General features: G+C 37.4%; 1 long non-coding RNA gene across 2 annotated transcripts; it reads left to right on the forward strand.

Annotated features, from left to right (window-relative positions):
- LOC110435752 lies at nucleotides 757-3,818 on the forward strand. 2 transcript variants are annotated; one of them, XR_002453602.1, is made up of 4 exons: nucleotides 757-1,219; nucleotides 1,940-2,036; nucleotides 2,902-2,999; nucleotides 3,607-3,818. It is a non-coding gene; the product is annotated as an uncharacterized LOC110435752 (long non-coding RNA). The 2 variants fall into 2 exon arrangements; XR_002453603.1 differs by lacking the exon at nucleotides 1,940-2,036.

A 6,811-nucleotide genomic window follows, 5' to 3' on the forward strand; every position in this document is an offset into this window, starting at 1 on the left:
AATTTAGCCAAAATATCATAAATCATTAATAAACTCTTCAAATATACAAGCTACATGAACACACAATCAAATGATCAAATGCGTAAATCCATCATTACTAGATAACAAGTCATAAAATCCACAAGTTCTATGATTCTAGTATAATTTATTGGGTTCAATTTACCCATGGGTTAACGGGTAAGGGCAATGCAGTCTCATGCCCTTACCCGCTTTACCCGCTGGGTAAAGCTTTTTTCCCATTATCTTACCCATGGGTAAAAAAATAGCCATACCCTTACCCTAATGAGGTAATTACCCATCAGGTTTCGGGTTTCGGGTAAAAATTGCCATCTTTAGTTAACGGGTATGGGCAATGCAGTCCCATACCCTTACACTACAACTTGTCTCTTAATTAAAGGCATTTTGTTAAAGGCACTTTTATAAAATCGCCTTAATTTCTTTCTACTTAAAGGCATTTTTATAAAAATACCTTTAAAACCAGTTTTGTAGAGGCAAAATTAAAAACGCCTTTAAATACCTGAAATATTGAAGGCATTTTTCTAAAACGCCTTTAATTAATGTGGCATTTGAGGCGTTTTTCAAAACGCCTTGGTAGTGCTATCACAGAAGACAGACTATCTGGCACCGAGAGGCAGCAGTCGTGCAATACCTGTTTTGCAAAAGAACCCTCCATATTTTTACAAACTAACCCGCAGTCCTGATTTATGCATATTCTACAATTTCTGCAAGCCACGTCGTCCTCTACACCTTGGGCATCTCTCGGTCTCTTCCTCTCGAAGCTTCCCCTCCCGCAGCCTCTATCGCTCCGCCTCGATCTAGCCCAGCGCCGCCCCTTCCTCCGGCGCTGCCCCTGCTTCCGGCGCCGCCTCCTCCCCGCCCTCCCCCTCCTCCCCCACACGCGCCATGCGGCGCGCACCAGCCTGCGCCGACGGACAACGACGGCGCGCCCCAACCCCGTTGCCTCCGCTCGGCGTCGTGTGATGTCCGCCCTACGTCAATCGGCATGCTGGCGCAAACGCCAGCACCAACTCCGCCTCCATCTCGCTGCGTGATAATTTGTCCAAGGATCCAATCCTGCTTCCACCGCTTCGGTAGATTTTCCCATGTTTGATAATCTGCTTTGTTCTGTGTCCATGGACCCACAGGCCGCAGCAATGTTGGTAGTATGCTCTCCCTCGCCCAGCACCTCCAGTCGCGCAACCCCGCTGCAGCAACCTTGGTAGTATGCTCTGCCTTCTCTCTTTTTATTTTGTCATTTTTGAGAAACCATATGCAAATCTGGATCCAATATATATTCAGTGACCTGGTATGTTGCCCAATTGCTCTGCTCTACTCAATCGAATGTACTAGGGTTTATGCAAATTCTGAGATAAATATACATAATTATTTAGGATTTTATACAAATATATACATTTATTTTTCTTATCTGCACAAATGAATTAGACATAATGTACCAGCGTTTATAAAATCTCTGAGATAAATTATAAATAAACATTGTTTTCTATTGGTGTAGGAGAGTTATCTAGGGATTGTACAATAACTTATACAAATATGTATATACTTGTGACCAAATGTTGTCTTATCTGTACAAATGAATTAGAAATAATGAACTACGGTTTAGGCAAATTCTGAGATAAAATAAACATTTTTTGCATTGATGTATAGAGTTATCTAGGAATTGTACAGTAGCTTGTATAGATTAGTTTTTTTTTCAATTGTCCAAACCAAACTTATCTTAACCGCATAAATATAGAAGAGCATGATTTGTTTGGAGTTTTGACCTGTTTTATTGGTACAAGCTTGTTGTTGAGTCAATTGGAATCAGTGGGAGCCTTGAAGAAAGCTAAAATGAAAAAATGTAATTACAAATAGGAGATGAGGATTCATGCTTGATTTTTCTGGAAGTGATGGTTTTACTGATATTTAATGTTGCAAACAGAAATTGCTTAAATGAGTTGTCGTGGAGGTTGTGAAAAGGATGAGTTATCCCTAGTAGCAGATATACTGGCTCAGGATATTCATTAGCTTCCCATGAGGTAAAGCGATATATCAATATATGATCGATTCTGTGCCATATAGAATGTATAGGTTTTGACAAGACTATCTAATATGTGCCTGAGCTTATCAGATCCGCAAGCTCATGGATTATCGTGATAACCAGATCCCCTGGTTATTTAAATTGGATATGTTTTATGCTTTTGAGAAATAGCTTGGCCTCATATTAGCAGTGACAGTGGGTGGACAAATAGCTGAGTGCATAATTCTCTTATAGTGGCCAGTAATTGGCTTAATGAAATTATGAAGAAATGTGTTCTCTAAATACTGTTATTGGTACTTGGTAGTGCTATGCTTATCAGAAAATAGTGCCAAAAGTCTCCGTCTCTTCCTAATTAAGTACAGTTTTATCCAAAACCAATGCTATTTTTTATGTCAACATGGTTCCATGTGACCATGTTGGTTATCTTGCTTTTGCACTCTGTAAAATGCTATATCTATGTCTGGACATGCTTTCACCACTGCTGAATTACTGATGTTGTATCGAGTTCAATTTACAGTTGTTTTCTCTGGGGACATTTTACATCCTAATATTGATCTTGAGGAATGGTTTCGTTCCGAAATAAAAATCGTTCCATATTTTAATTCCATTGAATATACTAGCTGCTGTCCAGTTTGTTCACCTCAAGCTCATTTTGTTATACTGTAGTTAAGTGAACATGTGTTGCTGCTATCAATGTGTTGACTTCAATGCAGAGGTTTAAGGTTGTATATAGGATTCACATGCTAAATTTCTTTAACTTAACAAGTTTCATTGGATGTAGTTGTTTTAGACCAGCTTGTATACCATTATCTTATTGAAATTTAATCATTGATTGTCTTTATGTGTTATTGTTCTTAATACAGGAACTAAAGGAAGGAAGACAGATAAGCCGTGTTGAGCTCTATAGTAACACATACAGAACAAATGGGCAGCCAATTGATGACTAAAGCTTTGAAAAAATGTATGTTGCTTTCTTCCTCCTACTGGTTTATTAGTTTACTTATGGTTAAAAAATTTATTTGGTCATAACTTTTTTGAAGGATGAAATCCGAAGAAGATTATAAGAAGACCCTTCGGCTTTTTAGATGCTGGCCCTGCCATTTTAAGTATTTTAGGCCTTCAAATTTCATTGCTTTCTTACCTCAACTTATAGCCTTTGGAAGTTCAATCCATGTCCCATGCGTTGACTAGCCATTGTTTTTTTATTCCCATGATTTAACATTGCTTTGAGGTAAGAGATAGCTTCTTTTTTTGGACTAGTTTGGATCGAACAGATAGCTTCTTATAATTCTTATATTACATTGTCCCTTAGAAAGCACCTTGGTATTTTGATGGCCTGAGCCTCTTGTGGGGTAATTGCTTCCTCACTATGGCTTCTCATAGCTCAGTCACCACCTCGCAAGCACACTTCACTGCTTGTGTGTAAGCAAATCACACTGTGCTTTCTACAAGGCTCAGCACACACATACTTAATTAATTTCTTCAGAATCATGATGAGTTAAATACTGAGTTACTAAGTTGTATTTTCAGCTTCAAAATTTAGCACTAACCTTTTTTTTTCATTGCAGACAGCTTGATTATTTGTCAGTCATAAAACAGATGATGCTGGTGCTCGTTTAATCAACTTGATTCAGAGATATATCAGCTCTGGGTTATCTGAATCATGGAAGCTTTCTCCCTCTACTTCTTTATCTACATCTTTTGTTGCACTACTTCCATTTGCATCATTTAAGATTGGGGACCTACACAAAAGGACTTGGGAATATCATTTGAAGATAGATATTTGATTATTTTTCTATCTTATTGATTGTGTTTGGTACAAATATAACTCTGTATGCCAGAAAGATTTAAATGGTTGGATTGTGTTAATATCTACTTTCATCGGTTAATTTCTCGATGGATTTGTGCTATTTTGATATTAATTACTAGCAAATTTCAGCATGTATGAGTTGGTTTTGGAGGCATTTTTAATAATGCCTCTTTCAGTGTTTGAAGGCTTATACATAATGCCTTTAAAAACTATTATAGGCAGCTACAAAATGCCTTTATATGTTGATATTGGAAGGCGTTTTGAAAAAATGCCTCAAAAGACCTTTTAAGTCCACTTTATAGCAGGCATTTCTAAGTATGCCTAAAAAGGTTTTTGAAGGCATTTTGATGATTTTTAAAGGCATTTTTAAATGCCTTCTATAAACAGCCATGCTGTAGTGTTACCTGCTTTACCCGCTGGGTAAAGCTCTTTTCCCATTATCTTACCCATGAGTAAAAAAAAGTAGCCATACCCTTACCCTAATGAGGTAATTACCCATCGAGTTTCGGGTTTTGGGTAAAAATTGCTAACTTTAGGCATGATCAGAAGAATTGGTGATGGTAATTCTACAAATATTTGACTTGATAGGTGGATTCATATGCATTTTAACGCTAGACCATTCACCCTGATGAATGATATCAACAGGTGCACATGGTGTCTGATCTGCTGACAGAGAGATCTTCATTCCCGTGGATGCAAATTCTATCCTAAGCATACCTATATGACCGAATCAGGCGGACTACTAGGTGTTACGAGTAGTGTTACGAAATGCATAGAGGGCGTTTGAGGGTAGTCAAGCCCATTGGTACCCCCGTGGCTTGGATGCCCTGACCCCTTTATGATGGAAGCCCTTGCGTGTGTAGGGAAAGAATTCACCTGGCAAAGGTTGAAAGGGAGTCTCAAAATTGCTAATGGAAACCAACTGTGAGATGCTAGCACACTACAGAACAGGCCTTTGGTCACTTGCTCAAAATGAACAATAATCTCGGCCTAAATAGCGTCCGGAATAAAAACATATTTAGTCCCGGTTGGTGAGACCAACCGGGACTAAAAGTCCTCTGCCCAACGGCTATTGTGTCAGACATCGGCAGCCTAGCCTTTAGTCCCGGTTGGTACCACCAACCGGGATTAAAAGTTGTTGTCCCGGTCCGTCCCACACCCGGAACTAGTGTTGGAATTTAGACCCGGTTTTTAAAAGGAATCGGGACTAAATGTCCCTCCCCATATTTGAACTCTTCTTCCCCTGGCCGAGCCCATCGATCTTCACTCTTTTGTTCTGTTCTTCATTTGGAGTTGCTTGTTCTTGCTCTCATCTCTGGCTATTGATTCATTTCATCGATTCTACACCGTCATCGACTTGTTAAGAGGTCACTAGCTTCATCTTCTCAACATTTAGAAGCGGCATATGTCATTTCCTAGTGTTATGTATATTGTTTTTTATTTTATGGTTTTTTAAGAGGTTATTAGCTTCATCGCCTTCTCAACAGTGACGCGTTTTTTTTAAGAAATAGTGATAATATATTTTTTTTATTTTAATTAGTTTAGAAAAAATTTAAAACATATAATACTTTAATTTGCAATTTTTTACCGATTTAGTTAGTTAATTATAACTAGTATGCATACCACATTTCATGATTATTTAGGAAAATAGAGAATTTTTGTGCTTTTTTAATTTTGCTTGTTTAGAAAAATTAGAAATAGAGAATTTTAGGTTTTTTGTTACTTTAATTTCTCTATTAAAAATTAGAAACTTATAATACTTTAATTAGAAATTTATGACAAGGTTAATTAGTTAATTATAACTAGTATGCATACCACATTTCATGATTAGTTAGAAACATAGATAACTTTTGTGCTTTTTTAATTTTGGTTGTTTAGAAAAATTAGAAATAGAGAACTTTAAGTTTTTTGTTACTTTAATTTCTCTATTTAAAATTAGAAACTTATATTTCTTTAATTTGCACTTTTATGACATGGTTAATTAGTTAATTATAACTAGTATGCATGCCACATTTCATGATTAGTTAGAAAATAGAGAACTTTTATGTCTTTTTAATTTTGCTGGTTTAGAAAAACCAGAAATAGAGAATTTTAGGTTATTTGTTACTTTAATTTCTTTATAAAAAATTAGAAACTTATAATACTTTACGTTGCAGTGCAAACAATGACACGTTATTGGATGTTCAATGTCGATCGCCGCTCCAAAGAATTCATTGATGGTGTGCATTATTTCTTAAGAGTGGCCGAGGAAAACAAGCGGGATGGATTCATATGTTGCCCATGTGCCTTGTGTCAGAATTTGAAGGAATATTCTAGCTCTAGAAATATTCACTCACATTTGTTGAAGTCGGGTTTTATGCCAAACTATATTTGTTGGACCAAGCATGTAGAAAACAGGATAATGATGGAAGAAGGTGAAGAAGAACAGTTGGAGCCTTACGACATTATTGCTCAATACGGTGACTTCAGTGATACAGCAATGGGAGAAGCTGAAGATGAGGCAGGTGCAGAAGGCGCACCTGTTGAAGATGATGCTCTTGTTGATGTCATTCGTGATGCACAGAAAGATTGCAAAAGTGAAAAAGAGAAGACAAAGTTTGACCACATGTTAGAAGATCACAAGAAATTACTATACCCATCTGCCCAGGATGGGCAAAAAAAACTGGGTACAACACTAGAATTGTTAAAATAGAAGGCACAGAATGGTGTATCCGATAAGACATTTGGCCAATTACTGAAGATCCAAAAAAAATGATGCCGAAGCCTAACAAACTGCCCACTACTACGTACGAAGCAAAACAGATCGTCTGTCCTTTGGGATTAGAAATCAAGAAGATACATGCATGTCCTAACGACTGCATCCTATACCGTGGCAAGGACTACGAGAATTTAGATGAATTTCCAGTATGTAAAGCATCACGGTATAAGATCAGGCGAGATGACCCTGGCGATGTTGAGGGGGA

The sequence above is a fragment of the Sorghum bicolor genome, chromosome 5 (assembly GCF_000003195.3).
Source record: "Sorghum bicolor cultivar BTx623 chromosome 5, Sorghum_bicolor_NCBIv3, whole genome shotgun sequence".
NCBI classification, from domain to species: domain Eukaryota; kingdom Viridiplantae; phylum Streptophyta; class Magnoliopsida; order Poales; family Poaceae; genus Sorghum; species Sorghum bicolor.